The sequence below is a fragment of the Apodemus sylvaticus genome, chromosome X (assembly GCF_947179515.1).
Source record: "Apodemus sylvaticus chromosome X, mApoSyl1.1, whole genome shotgun sequence".
In the NCBI taxonomy this organism is placed as follows: domain Eukaryota; kingdom Metazoa; phylum Chordata; class Mammalia; order Rodentia; family Muridae; genus Apodemus; species Apodemus sylvaticus.
Window position 1 is genome coordinate 54,035,362 of NC_067495.1, and position 20,780 is coordinate 54,056,141.

The following is a 20,780-nucleotide window of genomic DNA, read 5'->3' on the forward strand; positions in this document are numbered from 1 at the left end:
GCCCTGAGTGCCTCCAAAAAGAAAATGGAGAGAGCATACATTACCAACTTAATGACACACCTGAAAGCCCTAGAACAAAAAGAAGCTATTTCACCCAGGAGGAGTAGAAGGCAGGAAATCATCAAACTCAGGGCCGAAATCAATCAAGTAGAAACAAAGAGAACCATACAAAAAATCAACAAAACTAGGAGCTGGTTCTTTGAGAAAATCAACAAGATAGATAAACCCTTAGCCAGACTGACCAAAGGGCACAGAGAAAGTATCCAAATTAACAAACTTAGAAATGAAAAGGGAGACATAACAACGGAAACTGAGGAAATCCAAAAAATCATCAGATCCTACTACAAGAGCCTGTACTCAACACAACTGGAGAATCTGGAGGAAATGGACAATTTCCTTGACAGATACCAAATACCAAAATTAAATCAGGACCAACTAGACCATCTAAACAGTCCCATAAAGCCTAAAGAAATAGAAGGAGTCATAGAAAGTCTTCCAACCAAAAAAAGCACAGGACCAGATGGTTTCAGTGCAGAATTCTACCAGACCTTCAAAGAAGAGTTAACACCAATACTCTTCAAACTATTCCACAAAATAGAAACAGAAGGAACACTACCCAATTCCTTCTACGAAGCCACAATTACGCTGATACCAAAGCCACACAAAGATCCAACAAAGAAAGAGAACTTCAGACCAATTTCCCTTATGAACATCGATGCAAAAATACTCAACAAAATTCTTGCCAACCGAATCCAAGAACACATCAAAACGATCATCCACCATGATCAAGTAGGCTTTATCCCGGGAATGCAGGGTTGGTTCAATATACGGAAATCCATCAATACAATCCACTACATAAACAAACTCAAAGAACAAAACCACATGGTCATTTCATTGGATGCTGAAAAAGCATTTGACAAAATTCAGCATCCTTTCATGCTTAAAGTCTTGGAGAGAACAGGAATTCAAGGCCCATACCTAAACATAGTAAAAGCAATATACAGCAAACCGGTAGCCAGCATCAAACTAAACGGAGAGAAACTTGAAGCAATCCCACTGAAATCAGGGACCAGACAAGGCTGCCCCCTTTCTCCTTATCTTTTCAATATTGTACTTGAGGTACTAGCTCGGGCAATTCGACAACATAAGGAGGTCAAAGGGATACAAATTGGAAAGGAGGAAGTCAAACTATCATTATTTGCAGACGACATGATCGTCTACCTAAGTGACCCAAAGAACTCCACTAGAGAGCTCCTACAGCTGATAAACAACTTCAGCAAAGTGGCAGGTTACAAAATCAACTCAAGCAAATCAGTGGCCTTCCTATACTCAAAGGATAAGCAGGCTGAGAAAGAAATTAGGGAAATGACCCCCTTCACAATAGCCACAAACAGTATAAAGTATCTTGGGGTGACTCTTACCAAACATGCGAAAGATCTGTATGGCAAGAACTTCAAGACTCTGAAGAAGGAAATGGAAGAAGACCTCAAAAAATGGGAAAACCTCCCATGCTCATGGATCGGTAGAATCAATATAGTTAAAATGGCCATTTTGCCTAAAGCACTATACAGATTCAATGCAATACCCATCAAAATCCCAACTCAATTCTTCACAGAGTTAGAAAGAGCAATTATCAAATTCATCTGGAACAACAAAAAACCCAGGATAGCTAAAACTATTCTCAGCAACAAAAGAAAATCTGGGGGAATCAGTATCCCTGACCTCAAGCAATACTACAGAGCAATAGTGTTAAAAACTGCATGGTATTGGTACAGTGACAGGCAGGAGGATCAATGGAACAGGATTGAAGATCCAGAAATGAACCCACACACCTATGGCCACTTGATCCTCGACAAAGAGGCTGAAAACATCCAATGGAAAAAAGATAGCCTTTTCAACAAATGGTGCTGGTTCAACTGGAGGTCAGCATGCAGAAGAATGCGAATTGATCCATCCTTGTCTCCTTGTACTAAGCTCAAATCCAAATGGATCAAGGACCTCCACATAAAGCCAGACACTCTGAAGCTAATAGAAAAGAAACTGGGGAAGACCCTTGAGGACATCGGTACAGGGAGAAAGTTTCTGAACAGAACATCAATAGCGTATGCTCTAAGAGCAAGAATTGACAAATGGGACCTCATAAGGTTACAGAGTTTCTGTAAGGCAAAGGACACCATCAAGAGGACAGATCGGCAACCAACAAATTGGGAAAAGATCTTCACCAATCCTACATCAGATAGAGGGCTAATATCCAATATATATAAAGAACTCAAGAAGTTAGACTCCAGAAAACCGAACAACCCTATTAAAAAATGGGGTACAGAGTTAAACAAAGAATTCTCACCTGAAGAACTTCGGATGGCGGAGAAGCATCTTAAAAAATGCTCCACTTCATTAGTCATTAGGGAAATGCAAATCAAAACAACCCTAAGATTTCATCTTACACCAGTCAGAATGGCTAAGATTAAAAATTCAGGAGACAGCAGGTGTTGGAGAGGGTGCGGAGAAAGAGGAACACTCCTCCACTGCTGGTGGGGTTGCAAATTGGTACAACCACTCTGGAAAGCAGTCTGGCGGTTCCTCCGAAAACTGGGCACCTCACTTCCAGAAGATCCTGCTATACCACTCCTGGGCATATACCCAGAGGATTCCCCACCATGTAATAAGGATACATGCTCTACTATGTTCATAGCAGCCCTATTTATAATTGCCAGATGCTGGAAAGAACCCAGGTATCCCTCAACAGAAGAGTGGATGCAAAAAATGTGGTATATCTACACAATGGAGTACTATTCAGCCATTAGAAACAATGAATTCATGAAATTCTTAGGCAAATGGATGGAGCTAGAGAACATCATACTAAGTGAGGTAACCCAGACTCAAAAGGTGAATCATGGTATGCACTCACTAATAAGTGGTTATTAACCTAGAAAACTGGAATACCCAAAACATAATCCACACATCAAATGAGATACAAGAAGAAAGCAGGAGTGGTCCCTGGTTCTGGAAAGACTCAGTGAAACAGTATTTGGCAAAACCAGAACGGGGAACTGGGAAGGGGTGGGAGGGAGGACAGGGGAAGAGAAGGGGGCTTACGGGACTTTCGGGGAGTGGGGGGGGGCTAGAAAAGGGGAAATCATTTGAAATGTAAATAAATTATATCAAAAAAAAAATTCACTCAAACAAATCAGTAGCCTTCCTATACTCAAAGGATAAAGAGGCTTAGAAAGAAATTAGGAAAATGACACCCTTCACAATAGCCAAAAATGATATAAAATACCTTGGTGTGACTAACCAAGCAAGTGAAAGATCTGTATGATAAGAATTTCAAGTTTCTGAAGAAAGAAATTGAAGATGATGTCAGAAGATGGAAAGATCTCCCACGCTCATGGATTGCCAGGACTAATATAGTTAAAAATGGCCATATTACCTAAAGCAATCTACAGATTCAATGCAAGCTCCATCAAAATTCCAACTCAATTCTTCATAGAGTTAGAGAGAGCAATTTCCAAATTTATCTGGAATAACAAAAAAAAAAACAGGATAGCAAAAACTATACACAACAATAAAAGAACTTCTGGGGAAATCACCATCCCTGAACCTCAAGCAGTACTACAGAGCAATAGTGATTTAAAAACCTGCATGGTATTGGTACAGTGACAGGCAGGTAGATCAATGGAATAGAATTTAAGACCCAGAAATGAACCCTCACACCTGTGGTCACTTGATCTTTGACAAAGGAGCTAAAACCATCCAGTGGAAAAAAGACAGCATTTTCAACAAATGGTGATGGGTCAACTGGCAGTCAACATATAGAAGGATGCAAATTGATCCATTCTTATCTCTCTGTACAAAGCTCAAGTCCAAGTGGATCAAGGACCTCCACTTAAAACCAGACACACTGAAACTAATCGAAAAGAAACTGGGGACGAGCCTTGAGCACGTGGGCACAAAGGAAATTTTCTTGAACAGAACACCAATAGCTTATGGTCTAAGATCAAGAATTGACAAATGGGACCTCATAAAATTGCAAAGCTTCTGTAAGGCAAAGGACACTGTCTATAGGACAAAATGGTAACCAACAGATTAGGAAAAGATCTTTACTAATCCTACATCCGATAGAGGGCTAATATGTAAGATATACAAAGAACTCAAGAAGTCAGACAACAGAGAACCAAATAACCCTATTAAAAATGGGGTACAGAGCTAAACAAAGAATTCTCAACTGAGGAATACTGGATGGCTGAGAAATACCTAAAAATGTTCAACAACCTTAATCATCAGAGAAATGCAAATCAAAACAACCCTGAGATTCCACCTTACAACAATGGCCAAGATCAAAAACTCAGGGAACAGCAAATGCTGGAGAAGATGTGGAGAAAGAGGAACATTCCTCCATTGCTGATAGGACTGCAAGCTGGTAAAACCAGTTTGGTGGTTCCTCAGAAAATTGGGCATAGCACTATCTGAGGACCCTAAAATACCACTCCTGGGCATATACCCAGAAGATGCTCCAACATGTAATAAGGATAAATGTTCTACTGTGTTCATAGCAGCCTTATGTATAACACCAGAAGTTGGAAAGAACCCAGATGTCCTTCAACAGAGGAATGGATACAGAAAATGTGGTATATTTACACAATGGAGTACTATTCAGCTATTTAAAACAATGAATTCATGAAATTCTTAGGCTAATGGATGGAGCTATAAAATATCATCCTGAGTGAAGTAACCCAATCACATAAGAACACACATGGTATATACTCACTGATAAGTGGATATTAGCCTAAAAGCTGGGAATACCCAAGATACAACCCACAGACCACATGAAGCTGAAGAAGGAAGACCAAAGTGTGGATACTTTGATCCATATTGGAAAGTGGATCAAAACACCTATGGCTCACAGCCAACCAATAGAATGAGAATAGGGTTCCCAATGGGGCAGCTAGAGAAAGGACCCAAGGAGCTGAAGAGGTTTGCAGTCCTGTAGGAGGAATAATATTATGTAACAACCAGTACCCCCAGAGCTCCCAGGGACTAAACCACCAACCAAAGAGTACACATGGAGGGACCCATGGTTCCAGCTACATATGTAGCAGAAGATGGTCATTTCAGACATCAAGAGGAGAGGTCATTGGCCCTATGAAGGTTCAATTCTCCTGAATAGGGGAATGCAAGTCGGGAAATTGGGAGGGGGTGATCAGGAGGAGGGGGAAGGGATAGGGGTTTTTCGGTGGGGTAATATGGAGAGGGGTTAACATTTGAAATGTAAATAAAGCAAATATCTAATAAGAAGAAAAAATTTTTTATGTCTCCCATTTTATCTGTATAATTTTTCCAGGAAAAAACTCAAAATTAATGTTTGTTCTATTATTTCTTCAATTTTATCAGAAATATTTTCCATGGAAAGCTCTAATTTTATTAGAAAAATTTTATAATTCATCTTTTAATTATTTTAGATATGTTTATTATATAAACCAGTTTATCTTTGTTATTTTCCATTAAAATCTTAAATTAAAAAAAAAAAGATGTTCAACATCAACCTCTGATCTCCCTATGCATGCACACACAAGTACACACATACATAAATAAATAGTACATTAAAAGATAGCCCCTTTGGTGTTACTGCAAAAGGTACCAGAGGCAAAATGAAAATAGTGGAGGTACCATAAAGCAGCAGTTTGAGTAAACATCATCAACAAGGAAGACTTGGGGCATGAGATAAACAATATGGTGATTTAGAATGATCCTTTCCCATAAGGACTAAATGAAATCATTTTTCAAGGAAGAGAATCCATGAAAGCTGAATGTCCTTCTCAAGGTGGAAAATCTGGAATTTTCCTTCTACACTGGTGGTAACATTTTTGTGAACTTAACACAAATCAGAGTTATGTATAAAGAGGAAACTTCAAATAAGGAAATGTTTCCATCAGATTAGCAAGTCTGTGAGGTATTTTCTTGTGAGGGCCTAGCTGCCTATTGGCTGGTGATCCTGAGTTTTCTAAGAAAGCAGGCTGAACACACAGTGAGGAGCAGAGTGAAAAGAAAAGACAGTGACTCCAGGAGGGAAAGGAAAGCGCTCTAGGAAGTATGGGCAGTTCTTGAAGGACTCTGGATACTGTATTAAGTAAAGATGAAGTTGCTTTTCAAAGTCTACAGTGAATTCAGGGCAGTATTGGGAGTGGAACCTGAGGCTCTTGAATCACATTGCACTTCATAAAATGTTGTCTGTCAGCATCTATGATGAAAGCCTTGGTGGAGATACATGTGGGCAGGAAAGCCAGGGCTATACAAAACAAGAAACAAGTCCTGCTGAAGTGGGAAAAGAGAATTCCTGGGGAGCTTTGATGACTGATCCTAAAGAGCACAGAACCTTATTACCTGTTTTCGTCAAGATCTGATGACATCAACTGAAAGCAATAGATTGAGAGTCTAGAATCCTAGGTCCCAGAACTATTATTACCACTATTTGAATGAAATATTTTCACCACATTCTCTTAAATATTTATGCATTTGCTTCTTTATTTGTAGTTATAGAACTATGTATGCATTTGTTGATATCTCAGTTTTAGATATTTCAATTTCTTTTCAAATCTGATCAACTCTATCTCCTCATTCATAAAATTCCTGTTAAAGAAAAAAAAACAAGTAAATGGGAACCAGAGACATTCCCAATACAATGATTTGTTGTGTAACACCAAAAAGAATATAGACCTTCCAAATATATAAAATATTTTCTTAAATTTTCTCATTTTGATGCGTTTTTTAAAATGTAGGCCAGACATAGTGGTGCATGCCTTTAATTTCAGCAGTCATGAGGTAGAGGCAAATAGATTTCTATAACTTCAAGATCAGCCTGGTCTACATAGAGAGTTCCATGCCAGCCAGGGCTATGTAGTGAAAGCCTGTTTCCATAAAACATAAATAAAAGAAAGTCAAAAGATAAGACCATACACAATCCCTCATAACAGAATCAATAAATTTACATTATATGTCTCGAGGAAATCCAATTTTGTTGTGGTAATACCTAGCAGCAACTTATAGGTTGATTGCCAAATAAATTATAAAGTTCTCCTCCACCCAGAGCATTAACAAAGAAGGGGACAGAATTAAGACACAGCAGATGAGAAGAAAAGATATTTCCAGTTGGCGGGGTGTATTGCTATTGGAATACCACATTGTTGAGCTCATTCTTGCCAAGCAAGAATGATAAACATTTGGCAGAAGAGGAAAGACTCAAAGTTAAACCAGGAAAAAAAGACCCAAGACCTAGAGACAACCAATAGTTCTTGCTAAATCCCTTGCTTCTCATTGTTTAGATTTCAGTCTCATAACATTAGCCACCCACATTGGCCTTTGTTTGTTGCCCAAACACAGTAGCTTCTGCCAGATACACATTTTTAAAATTTGGTCTCCCAAAGTGGATTCTGAAGGATTAATCAGCTCATAAAATGCTACAGGTTAGAGAGCAAATTCCAGACAGTGAGTCTGACTCTCAAGGTCTCCACTTAATAATATCTACTAAATATAATTTAGAAAAAGCTCATATTTGCAGAATTCTAAATGGGACCATCGGAGCCACAGCTGGAAAACAAAGAGCCAAAGCATTCCTGCTTTTTCTTTTTTGCTTTCCATCTCTGAAGAGATATTTTTAAACATTTCTCATCACACAAGAAAAAATGTATTTGTTTTAAGAAAAGAACTCACAGGTTTAAGATACAAATGAACTGCTAAATCTTCACTAACTATATGCTTGGGGTCTGGTCCACTTTGTAGGCAAAACTACTCTATATCTAGTTTTTAGTATGCCTTGGTAATTAGAATCTTTTGGATGAGGTCCAAAGCAGAATTCCATATCCAATTCTATTTTAATATTCAGAATGTTAGAGAAGGGCCAATTTGTTTCCCAAAACAAAGATAAGAGCCTCCCAGGGGATCTTCTTTCTAAATGAAAAATCATATTTAATAACCCCCAACATCATTTGTATGGGCCAAAACATTGCTTGCTATCCCATTGAGATTTACATTAGGGATAGCAGCAAATGAGAAACTGCAGTACAGCTTTGTCATCAATTGAGTTGATGTTCAAAATACAGGCCTCTCATCTATTCCCAGGATAGAAAGCATCACTGGTGTTTAAGATCCAAAAAGCCCCAAGTCCAAATGTGAGACTAGAGACAAAGATATGGCTGGCTTCTGCTACTATCTCCCCAAAGGCCAGGTTCTACTCCACAGAAGAGTAAGAAGAGTTCAAATGACCTGCCTGAGCTTATGGAGAAAAGGTAATAACACAGAGCCATGTATATATGTCTTATCTCCAGCAACTGAGAAGCATGAAACATCCTGACCAACCTTGCCAGTTTTCATAAGTCAACCACTTAGAGTTTCATTGTGTCCAATAATGCTATATCAATGGACAGAAAATATGTAAAGTATGGCCAGAAGTAGTGGCACATGCCTATAATCTCAGCAGTTTGGAAGTCAAGGCGAGAGGATAGCAATTTTAAGGCTACCCTGAGCATCAAGGGCAATTTGGATTTCACAGTGAGATTCAATAAACATCTCTTTCTTATACACACACACACACACACACAGTAAAAGAGAGACAGAGACAGAGACAAAGACAGAAAGACAGAGAGAGACAGAGAGACAGAGACCGACAGAGACAGAAAGAGATCAATGAGCATTCTAGAAGTGGGAAGTCTGCAGTGTTTACCTGATAATGTCAGGTGAAGGGATTGAGGACTAGGCATCTGGCTCGAATTCTGTATTACCCACTTACCATCTTCATAACTTTGCCAAATTACTTCTTCTGGATTTCAGCTTCGCCATCTATAAAATGGAGCTGATACCATGACCTTCCTCCTATGAGTTAAACTAGTTAAAATCTAAAGCTAGGACCATGTCTAGAATTTGGCAATCTCTTGTTGAGCTATTGCTGTTTACATATTTTTCATATTGTTTGAAATTATCACCTGTAAAGCCTGAAATGGAGTAGAGATTAAAAACAGGACATTATAAACAAAAACTCAGTGATCGGGGGTAAGGAGAATAATTGGGCTGAATATGAAAGAACAAAAATTGCATATTGGGATCAAATGAATCTTTTTGTAGCAATCTGCAGGACATAAAATGAAAATGATGTACCTAAAATGCCCACACAATGCCTGCTAAAACAGAATGAAATGGTGGCTGAACCCATTCTAGCTGCTAAGCTTTATCATGTTAAAACAGAGCACAAGCCATCAGCACAGTTGAAGTGGTGAAATTTTTCAAAATACTTGTTTTCCTTGCCAAGTTACTTACATCATTTTGAAACCAACACACAGTGAGCATAAAAATAAGGCTCTTCGTTCTTTCAGCATAAATTAAACAGCCTAATGTTATTGGGGAAATTATGCAAACAAAATTTAAATCAGATTATCTAAGTACACCTAAGATCTTTCAAAGCAAGATGCCATGATGTACATAAGAGAAAAGCTTATGCGAAAGAAGCAGACAGTTCAATAGAAAAATGGATAAAAGACTTGATAAGTCAGTGCATAAAAGGGAAAACCCAAATGAGTGCAAAAAAGTAAAGAGCCTATTTCTATATTAAAGAAATGCAAATTAAAACTACAATGTCTTGCCACTGTGCAGCCACAAAATAGAATCGAAATGACAAATAGTACCAAGTACCAACAAGAATATGGGACAACTAAAACTGTACTGCATGGAGAATGGTGAGTTGGTTCAAACAATTTGGAAAACTGTAAATATCGACTGAAGTTGAACATAAGCATTTCAAGGAGCCATGATTCCATGCTTTACTTTAAACATAATCAACATGTACAGGAATATCTACTAGAAGGATGATTCAGAATGTTTACAGCAGCACTATTCATAAAAAGCAAAAAAAAAAAAAAAAAAAAAAAAAAAAACCAGAGATAATCAATCTAATGTCTACGAGCACCAGAATGGATGAGAACCTTATACTATACTCACATAATGAGATACTAGCTAGAAAACAATAAATGAACATTGAACACACAAAACAAATAAATGGATCTCATAGACCAAATGTTGAGAGAAAGAATCCAATCACAGAAGGACGTGTTCTTGGGATGTAGCTCAGCTAGTAGCTCACCTAGCATGCAGCAAGGCTTGAGTTTCCTCCCCAGTACTACATAAATCCAACATGGAAGTTTATGCATCCATGAGGGTCAGAACCTCAAGACTAATGTCCACTACACAGAAAGTTTAAGGCTAGCCTGGGATATATAGATTCTGTCTCAAAAAATCCATTAAAAACTAAATTAATTAAGAGGCCAATGACATGACCCACTGAGTAGGTGCCTGCTGCCAAGCCTGAAGACCTAAGTTTAATTCCTGGGACTCTTACATTCTCCTTATATGGTGTAGGAGCAAACTGACTCTTGGAAATTGATCGTCTGACATTTATACACATGCATGGCACAAGCACATCCATACAGATATACGCATGCACATACAAAACAAATAAAAAATGTAATATTTTTAATTAAAAGAAAGGAAGAGCAGCTAGTGTGTATTTGCATGTAAGTGAAGTCTGAAGGTATGTAAACCTGCTCTAGTGTGTTAGGAGGTAAAGAAGAGAGGAATAGAAACTCAGCAGTGTAAAGGCATCTGGAGCACTGGGTACACATGCTTGTTCATGCTAGGAAAACATAGCAGGATTTCAATTATGATTGTGCACATTGAAATATAAATTTTGCATTTCAATAAAATGTTGGAAACATTGGAGAGAGAGAAATGGAGAGACTGTGGCTAATAAGTACAAGACTAGGGCTAGATAGGAGGAAGAAACTCTACTGTGATGGAAGCATAGTAAATTAACATGGTTGGCAGCAAATCATTCACAATTCAAAATAATGAGGATGTAGTTCAGTTGTTAGAGTATTTGTTTAGTGTGATAGTTTAAATATGCTTGGCCTAGGAAGTGGCACTATTTGGAGGTGTGGCCTTGTTGGAGTAGGTGTGTCATTGGGGGCGTGGCTTTAATACTCTCCTCCTAACCACATGGGAGCCTGTCTTCTCCTGGCAGCCTTCAGATGAAGATGTGGAACTCTCAGCTCCTCCTGCACCATGCCTGTCTGGATGCTGCCATGATCCTGCATTGATGATAATGGACTGAACCTCTGAACCTGTCAGCCTGCTGCAATTAAATGTTGTGCTTACAAGAGTTGCCATGGGATCAAGGACCTCCACATAAAGCCAGACACTCTGAAGCTAATAGAAAAGAAACTGGGGAAGACCCTTGAGGACATCGGTACAGGGAGAAAGTTTCTGAACAGAACACCAATAGCGTATGCTCTAAGAGCAAGAATTGACAAATGGGACCTCATAAAATTACAAAGTTTCTGTAAGGCAAAGGACACCATCAAGAGGACAGATCGGCAACCAACAAATTGGGAAAAGATCTTCACCAATCCTACATCAGATAGAGGGCTGATATCCAATATATATAAAGAACTCAAGAAGTTAGACTCCAGAAAACCGAACAACCCTATTAAAAAATGGGGTACAGAGTTAAACAAAGAATTCTCACCTGAAGAACTTCGGATGGCGGAGAAGCATCTTAAAAAATGCTCCACTTCATTAGTCATTAGGGAAATGCAAATCAAAACAACCCTAAGATTTCATCTTACACCAGTCAGAATGGCTAAGATTAAAAATTCAGGAGACAGCAGGTGTTGGAGAGGGTGCGGAGAAAGAGGAACACTCCTCCACTGCTGGTGGGGTTGCAAATTGGTACAACCACTCTGGAAAGCAGTCTGGCGGTTCCTCCGAAAACTGGGCACCTCACTTCCAAAAGATCCTGCTATACCACTCCTGGGCATATACCCAGAGGATTCCCCACCATGTAATAAGGATACATGCTCTACTATGTTCATAGCAGCCCTATTTATAATTGCCAGATGCTGGAAAGAACCCAGGTATCCCTCAACAGAAGAGTGGATACAAAAAATGTGGTATATCTACACAATGGAGTACTATTCAGCCATTAGAAACAATGAATTCATGAAATTCTTAGGCAAATGGATGGAGCTAGAGAACATCATACTAAGTGAGGTAACCCAGACTCAAAAGGTGAATCATGGTATGCACTCACTAATAAGTGGTTATTAACCTAGAAAACCGGAATACCCAAAACATAATCCACACATCAAATGAGATACAAGAAGAAAGCAGGAGTGATCCCTGGTTCTGGAAAGACTCAGTGAAACAGTATTTGGCAAAACCAGAACGGGGAACTGGGAAGGGGTGGGAGGGAGGACAGGGGAAGAGACGGGGGCTTACGGGACTTTCGGGGAGTGGGGGGGGCTAGAAAAGGGGAAATCATTTGAAATGTAAATAAATTATATCGAATAAAAAAAAAGAATGAAAAAAAAAAGAGTTGTCATGGTAATGGTGTCTGTTCATAGCAGTACAACCCTAACTAAGACAGGGACTAGGCTATTGCTATGACAGGTGTGATCATGCCTTCGTTTGGAAGAGTGTGGATTTGGGGACTTTGAATTTAGAAAGCTATGGAATCCTTTAAGTGAGACTTAATGGGCTATCCTAGTAGGAATATGGAAGACTTTGTTTCTGAGGGTGATTTGAACTGTGCAGACATGGTCCAAGAGGTTTCAGTGAAAAAGAATTTCAGTATGTGGCATAGAGACTTTTTTTGTGGTGTTTGGATGAAGAATGTGGCTGCTTTTTGCATTTGTCTGAAGAGTCTACTTGAGGCTAAGCTAAAGAGATTTATATTAATTGAATTGATAAAGGAAGCCTCAGAAAAAGCCAGGATAGACTTTGTTCTCTGGTTAAGTCTCATAAAGTGCATTTTGAACAAATGAAGTGAGCTTAGAAAGGAAAAAATCTAAAGGTGCAGGCAACCAGGAAGTGAAATGGAACTGAATCCTGTGTTTGTGGATATTAAATTGAATTAAGGGAGTCATGACCTTGGGGCAAGATCTCACCCAGCTAAGTTTAAATCCAGGCATGGTAATGCAAGTCTTTAATCCCAAGAGGCAAAGGCAAGCGCAACTGTGAGTTCAAGGCCAGCCAAGGACAGAGTACATTCTAGGTAAAGAAAAGCTTAAATCCAGGCATGATGCTATACATCTTTAATCCCAGTATGACAGATGACAAAACCATGCAGATCTCATGAGGAGTTCAAGGTCAATCCTCAGAGCAAGTTCCAGGACAACCAAGCACAGGCAGTGAAGGAATTGGAAAACAGAAAGCTGGTAATAGAACAAGGAGGGCTCCAGCCATAGCAAGCAGCAGAACTTTGGCCATGTGGCTCTGGTTTTTAAGAGTCCAGAATAGAAGGAATTACAGAGACAATTGTTGCTGGTTAGCTTGAGCTAAGAAATTAGTGGTGACTAAAAAGAGACCAGCATCACTGAGGCGAGATCTTCTGGGAAGTGTTTTCTGAGAGTACAAAGAAGCTGTGTTCCAGAGATAGCCAAAGTTATACTCATGCTGCAGCTATACTTGGTAATGTGTAAGAGTCGCCCAAGTGGTACTGGTTTTGAAGGTGTGAAGGGGTCATGTAAAGAACTTGATGTTTGACACCATGAAGAAAGCCTATGAGAAGCTATTGATGAAGCCTAGTTGCAGAGGAAGACACCAGTGTATTGGAGATTCCAGTACCGTGGGTTGATCACCAAAAACAGCAGCAGGAGAGGAGTGGATCAACTTGAGCCTATAGTGCTACAGAGGGCAGAACTAGAGACGTGGCACAGCCCTTTGGAGGAGCCCAGAAGATCATGTGTGGATACCAAACCCAGGAACAAGAAGCTGTGAAGTTTAAGTTGACTTAGAGACCCCCAAGATGTTAAAGATGCCAGAGGCATGGGATACACGCCAAGGAAAGCTATTAACAGGGAGTGGAACCAGACCAGGAGAAAGAAGTGTGTTGTAGTCAACAAAGATGAAAAAGGAGTTGGAGCTCTGAAGAGAGAGCTTTGACATCAGACTTGGAAATACAGAGTTTAGAGTTTGCCCAGCTGGCTTCCTGTCTTGCTTTGGAGATTGAATGTTAAGTTATTGGATGAATCTCAGAAGAGACTTTGAACTTTGGACTTTTAACACTGTTGAGATTGCTATAAACTATGGGGGCTTTTGAATTTGGACTAAATATATTTTGCATTATTTTGTTTAGGGATGGCCCCCATTGACTCATGTGTTTGAACAAGCCTATGGAGGCTAGGGAGTGGAATGTGGTAATTTGAATATTCTTGGCTTGTGGGGTCCCCAATGGAGGAGTTGAGAAAGGACTAATGGAGCTGAAGGGGTTTGCAGTCTCATAGGAAGAACAACAATATCAACCAACCAGAGCCCCCAGAGCTCCCAGGGACTAAGATATCAACTAGGGGGTACACTAAATGGCTCCAGCTGCATTTGTAGCAGAGGATTGCCTTGTCAGGCATCAATGGGAGGAGAGGCCCTTGGTCCTATGAAGGCTTGATAGATGCCCCAGAGTAGGGGAATTGAAGGTGGGGAAGTGAGAGTGGGGTGGGTGGAGGACCACCCTCATAGAAGCAGGGGGGGGGGAGGATGGGATAGGGGCTTTTCGGGAGGGGAGAAACTGGGAAAAGGGATAACATTTAAAATGTAAATAAAGAATATATCCAAAAAAAATAGGTTTGGCTCAGAGAGTGGCACTATTTGGAAGTGTGGCCTTGTTGGTGGAAGTGTGTCACTATGGGTGTGGCCTTAAGGTCCTCCTCCTAACCACATGGGAGCTTGTCTTCTAATAGCCTTCAGATGAAGATGTAGAACTCAGTTCCTCCTGCTCCGTGTCTGCCTGGATGCTGCAGTGCTCCTGCCTTGATGATAATGGACTGTACTTTTGAACATGAAAGCCAGCCCCAATTAAAGAGTTGCCATAGTCATGGTGTCTGTTCACTGCAGTAAAACCCTAACTAAAGACATATAGGGTCTCTTGGGGGTATGGGGCAGGGCTTTACAGGGTGGCCTCATTTGTGGGCAAGCTTGGGGACTGGTGTTTTTCTGTAGGGTAGGGTCTGGTTACTCTCCTGCCTGGGGGTGGGGGCTGTGAGTGGCGGTAATGGCACTTTGAGAAGTCTGGGAGTGGGGCCTGGCCAGTGAAGCTCCTCAGGCAGGGCCCTGGAAGCTCCTGTGCACCAAGAGCTTAGGCCTGGCTTGAAGGGGTCCCTGCCACCAAAGTCGTCGTTGAGAAGCCTGGCAGCAAGAGGTCACTAGGGACAGGACTGACAAGGAGTCAGTAAGTAGGACAGGGAAAGCCCTCCTGTCACCCAGTTGTCATGAATAGAATAGTCAACAAACTGCTCTCACAGAGGACCCAGGATTTGGCTCCAAGCATCCACATAAGTGGCCCACAATGCTCTGTAATTCCAGTTCCAGGAGATCCTTTAGGGACCTTGCACATACATGCACATAAGCTTACACAGGCATAAATTAAAGAAAACCAAAATTTTAGAAAGGTATTTCATATATATATGGAATTATATATATGGGTTATATATATATATATATATTCCATATATATATATAGATATATATATAGATATATATAACCAAGGAGTATCTCAAGACAATATAGTAACATTAGTTTTCTTCTTATAAGGTTATAATTCTCTCTGGTTTCTCTCTTGTCCCTGCTCTGGCTCTGTCCCCTCGCCCCTTACCCCTCTCTTCCCATTCCCTTTCTCCCTCTCGCATGCTCATGGATGGCTTCTATTCCTATACTCACCTACTCTTCTACTTCTCTACTCTGTCTCTGACTGGCTCTGCCTCTACTACCATCTTAGCTCCCCTCCCCATGCTCTGAATAAACTCTGTTCTATACTTTTAAAAAAGGTTATAATTCAAACATACGAGAAGATATACTGATTGGATAAGATCTGGTCCTAAAAGATTAAATACAAAATAAAACATACCAAATTAAAATAAAAGAGAAAGAATAGTGTCAGTTCCAATAATACTCTAGCCAGAGTTTAAGAACAAATAAGGCAAACTGTCTTAGTCAGGGTATCTATTCCTGCACAAACATCATGGCCAAGAAGCAAGTTGGGGAGGAAAGGGTTTATTCATCTTACACTTCCACGTTGCTGTTCATCACCAAAGGAAGTCAGGACTGGAACTCAAGCAGGTCAGGAAGCAGGAGTTGATGCAGAGGCCATGGAGGGATGTTTCTTACTGGCTTGCTTCCCCTGGCTTGCTCAGCCTGCTCTAATATAGAGCCCAAGAATACCAGCCCAGGGATGGCACCACCCACAGGGGGTCCTCTCCACTTGATCACTAATTGAGAAAATGCCCCACAGCTGAATCTCATGGAGGCATTTCCTCAACTGAAGCTCCTTTCTCTGTGATAACTTCAACCTGTGTCAAGTTGACACACAAAACCAGCCAGTATACAATCATAGTCTTTGAGACTGGCCTTTTTATCCCAATCCTTGTCTATAAATGGAAAACCATGTGTCTTAGGGTTACTCCTGCTGCAACCATGACCAAAAGCAACTTGAGGTGGAAAGGGTTTATTTGGCTTACACTCCCACATTGTAGTTTTGTCAATGAAGGAAGTCAGGATAGGCACTCAAGCAGGGCAGGCATCTAGAGGCGGGAGCTAATGAAGAGACCATGAAGGGCTGCTTCTTCTTCTCATGGCCTGCTCAGCCTGCTTTCTTATAGAACCACCACCCCAGAGGTAACACCACTCAGAATAGGCCAGGGCCTTCTCACATCAATCACTAATAAAGAAAATGCACCACAAGCTTGCCTACAGACCCATCTTATGGAGGCATTCTCTTAATTGAGGTTCCCTCCTCTCAGATGACTTTAACTTGTGCCAAGTTATTATAAAACTAGCAACACTCCTCCATCACTGGTGGGATCGCAAACTGGTACAACCACTCTGGAAATCAATCTGGAGGTTCCGGAGAAAGTGGAGGGTTTTTAGTTAAAATTCGGATGTTTTGTTTCTATATTCTTTGTTTACATTCCAAATGATCTCCCCTTTTCCGGTTCCCCCCTCCCTATAAGTCCCATAAGCACTCTTCCCTCCGCCCATTCCCCAAACAACCCCTTCCCACTTCCCTGTCCTGGAATTTCCCCTACACTGCTGCACTGAGACTTTCCAGGACCAGGGCCCTCTCCTTCCTTCCTTCTTAGGAATCATTTGATATGTTAATTGTGTCTTGGATATTTGGAGATTCTGGGCTAATATCCACTTATCAGTGACTGCATTCCATGTGTGTTCTTTTGTGATTGGGTTACCTCATTTAGGATGAAATAATATTTAGAGGATTTTTAGTTAACTAGACTTGGGCATATTATACGTTCCAACTTTAATTCAAAATTCTGCCAAATGATTGAAGTATAAGTGTATATGTGTATCACCCCATAAATTAAAACAAAATGAATGTATTATAGTTAACTGTTAATAACTAAGGAAGAGATGTAACAGAATGAACCATTGAAGGGGGGAAGAGTTCATGGGGGCAAACTCTCTGCCACATGTTCTATCACAACTGAAGAAGGAAATATAAAAAAGGTTGGCATAAGCCTCTTGGAGATGTTCTAAAAACATCCAGTCTGTATCTAGACACTATTGCCTTGCTAGCATCTCCCCCAACCAGAGTGATCACCACCCCAGTGCCTGCTCCCACCAGGCAGCAAGGTGCTTTGTGATGTCAAAGCAACTCCTCAGCCACTATTAGCTCAGAAGGATCTTGCTGACCAATCAGGGCTCAGGGGTGTGGCCTCCCATTGTTCAGGGTGGGTTCATAAGAGCGTGCCTCTGAGCACTCTGGACCAGACCTCAGGCAGACAGCAAGATGGCTAAAGCTACTAAGAAGTCTAAAGAGCATCCCACACCAGATGATGAGCCAACGACCTCAAATTCAAAACCCAAAAGAGTGAAGACATGCCATCATCTCCCAACGACAACTGAGGACAAGAAGAATCGTCGGTCCAATTCCAAATCTAGCAAGAAGGTAAGAAGGCCCAAGTGACGACCATAGTCCTTTCTCTGGAGATTTCCCCTCCCCCAGCACTGCTAACCCTTTCTTAGCCTGGTGTTCACCCCCTTCTCAACCCATAGCCCTTCTCCTACAGTCCCCTTCACGTATTCCAGCTTTTCAAAGACTCACATGCCCTTGTCACCTTACTCTGTTGAACTTCCAGGTACAAACGTCTACCAGGAAGAGCAAGAAAACCCTGACAAGGACCGCGAAAGGGAAGATGCCTGAACAAACCACAACACCTACAAAAGTGACAAAGAAGGGGAAGGGGGAAGAACAATTTGGTCACCGCAACCACCTAATGGAGGAGATATCAACTGGAACTGGTTCAGAACCAGAGAATAGTAGCGGTGAGAGCTCCAGTCCTTCATCAAGTGATCAAGAGAGCCCGTAGCCTCACTATGCCACTGAAAGATCTGTTCACAGGTCTGCAGCTGAGCATTGTCGAACTGTTTATTCTTACCACGCAGTGCACTGACACTGACGAAAATAAAATCAAACTGATTTGAAAACTGTGTGTCCCTGAGACTCTCTGACGGAACAAGGAAGGAAGGAATGGGAGGGAAAGGGGCCTGGGGAAGGAGGAGGGGGTGGGAGGGAAGAAGGAAGAAACACGGGTATACCAGAAGTGGGAAGTATTGGGTCCTACAGGGGTGGGAGCCAGACAAGAACATCTAGCGTCCAGCAGACAATGAAGGATTATGACTGAGCTAGCCTGGAGTACTGAAGAGGGTCTTTCTCCTGATGCTTTCTCTCACGGGCCAAGGATGAAGAGGGTTGGGTATTTCTTGGGTGGGGAGGTTGCACATATGTGAATATGGAGGTGCGTGTGCCCGTGTCCATTCATGAATAGGTCAGAGCCAATTCAGACAGGCAATCTCTGGGACTTTCCTCTCCCCACTCCACAATGCTAGGTTACTGACATGGTGCCTGTGGGTGCTGGGGATTTGAATTCAGCTCCTTATGTATGAAGAGCAAATGCTTTAGCTGCCGAGCCATTTTCCCAGCCCTCAGGGTTGAGTGTTTCTATGTGTGGTCTGGCAGGGTGCAGAAACACTGCTTGAGGAAATGGACTATAGAACCTACAGAAGGAAAGATATGGGACCATCAGTGTCATCCCAACAGATAGCACATCACATATACGACACATACCTCCTAGTGGTGTTTCTTATACCTTACCCTACATTAAGCAATTAAAAGACCTTCCCAATGGCCAAGCACCCTATAAAACATATCAGTAGAAGCTGGGCAATATAGCTTGCCTAGCATGCATGAGACCCTAGGTTAGAACCCCAGCAATGCATAAACTGGTTGCATGTCTAGAATCTCAGAAATAGGCTTGGAAAGTAGAAACAGTGGGACCAAAGCAAGTTCTAGGCCAGCCTGGATACATAAGAACCTGTCGAAATAAAGTACTTAATAGCACCAACCCCAAGGCAAATAATTGTGTTTTGAGGCTGAAAAAAAAAAAAAAAACAAAACACAAGAAAACGTAGCACTGATAGACCAAACCCTTCAAAACTTTGGACTTTCAGTAGGGATTGGTCTGCCTCCAGTGCTTCCAATAAAGCAATAAGCATGAGCTACACTCTATGGGGAACTTTAAAATATTGGCCTGCCCTTTCAAATATCTTTACCTTTTAATTATTTTTATTTTTTTCATTCCTAGAGTTGGTGTCATCTTAGGAAAAGAAAACAACAAAATAGGCAGGCTTACAAAATATATATTGCTTGATGCATTTTGTCACATGTAGATACTGAGGGGAAAATGCCAAAAGAATGAGAGTGAACATCTTATTTCAAAAGATAAGAGTTTAATTTTATCAAATTACTTAAATCATGGAACTTCTCAAATATTTATGTATTCTATCCACACTTTAACTGATTTAGGCCAAAGTATAAATTAGTTGCAAATAAAGTTACAAAATGAGAGCATGTAAAGAAACTAAAATTGCTCACATTTTAAGAAAAAATCCATCAGAAAACCTCTTGCTATCCATTACAAGCACAGTTACCTCCCTTCTCCACTCCTGGGATTTAGGAAGCTCTCTTGTTACTGTAACTGTGGTGTTCCAAAAGGGTTACACAAGGGAACACTTGACTTTGTAACCCAACATCAGTTGTTCCATCCAGTACAAGTCCTCTGAGGCTCACTTAAGACACAGTTGTAGCAAGAGGGTGTGTATTTTGGTTTTGGGTAGTAGTACAAGGTATCAATGCATCACAGCTTAATCACTTATTTATTTGAGAAGAGACAGAGTCATGTTATATAGCCCAGAACATCCACAACTCACAATCCTCCTGCCTCAGTCTCCCCATACTGGAAATATAAGCATAGATCATCACACCCAAGCCTCATTGAAGGACAGTGGTGGGCAGAGATAAGACTTATGAGAGCAATTCACTCATTCTATTTGAGTAACTAAGATAACTTACAACATTGATCATTTTGTTTTATTTAAATGCACAGCATTAGATTTGCATTTGATTATGACATTTTCAAACAAAAATTGATTTTGTTGCTTTTCCTTCCGCATCTACTCTCCTGACTTACAGTTTCTCTTGCTGTACTAAAGCACCATGACTAAAAGTAACTTGGGGAGGAAAGGGTTGATTTCAGCTTATAGCTTAAACTTCCTCATGAAGGGGAATCAGGACAGGAGCTCAAGCAGACCAGAAGACTGGCAGGCAGAAATGAAGCAGAGGCTGTTGAGGAATGCTGCTTAATGGCTTGTTCCTCGTGTCTTTTGTGGCCTGTTT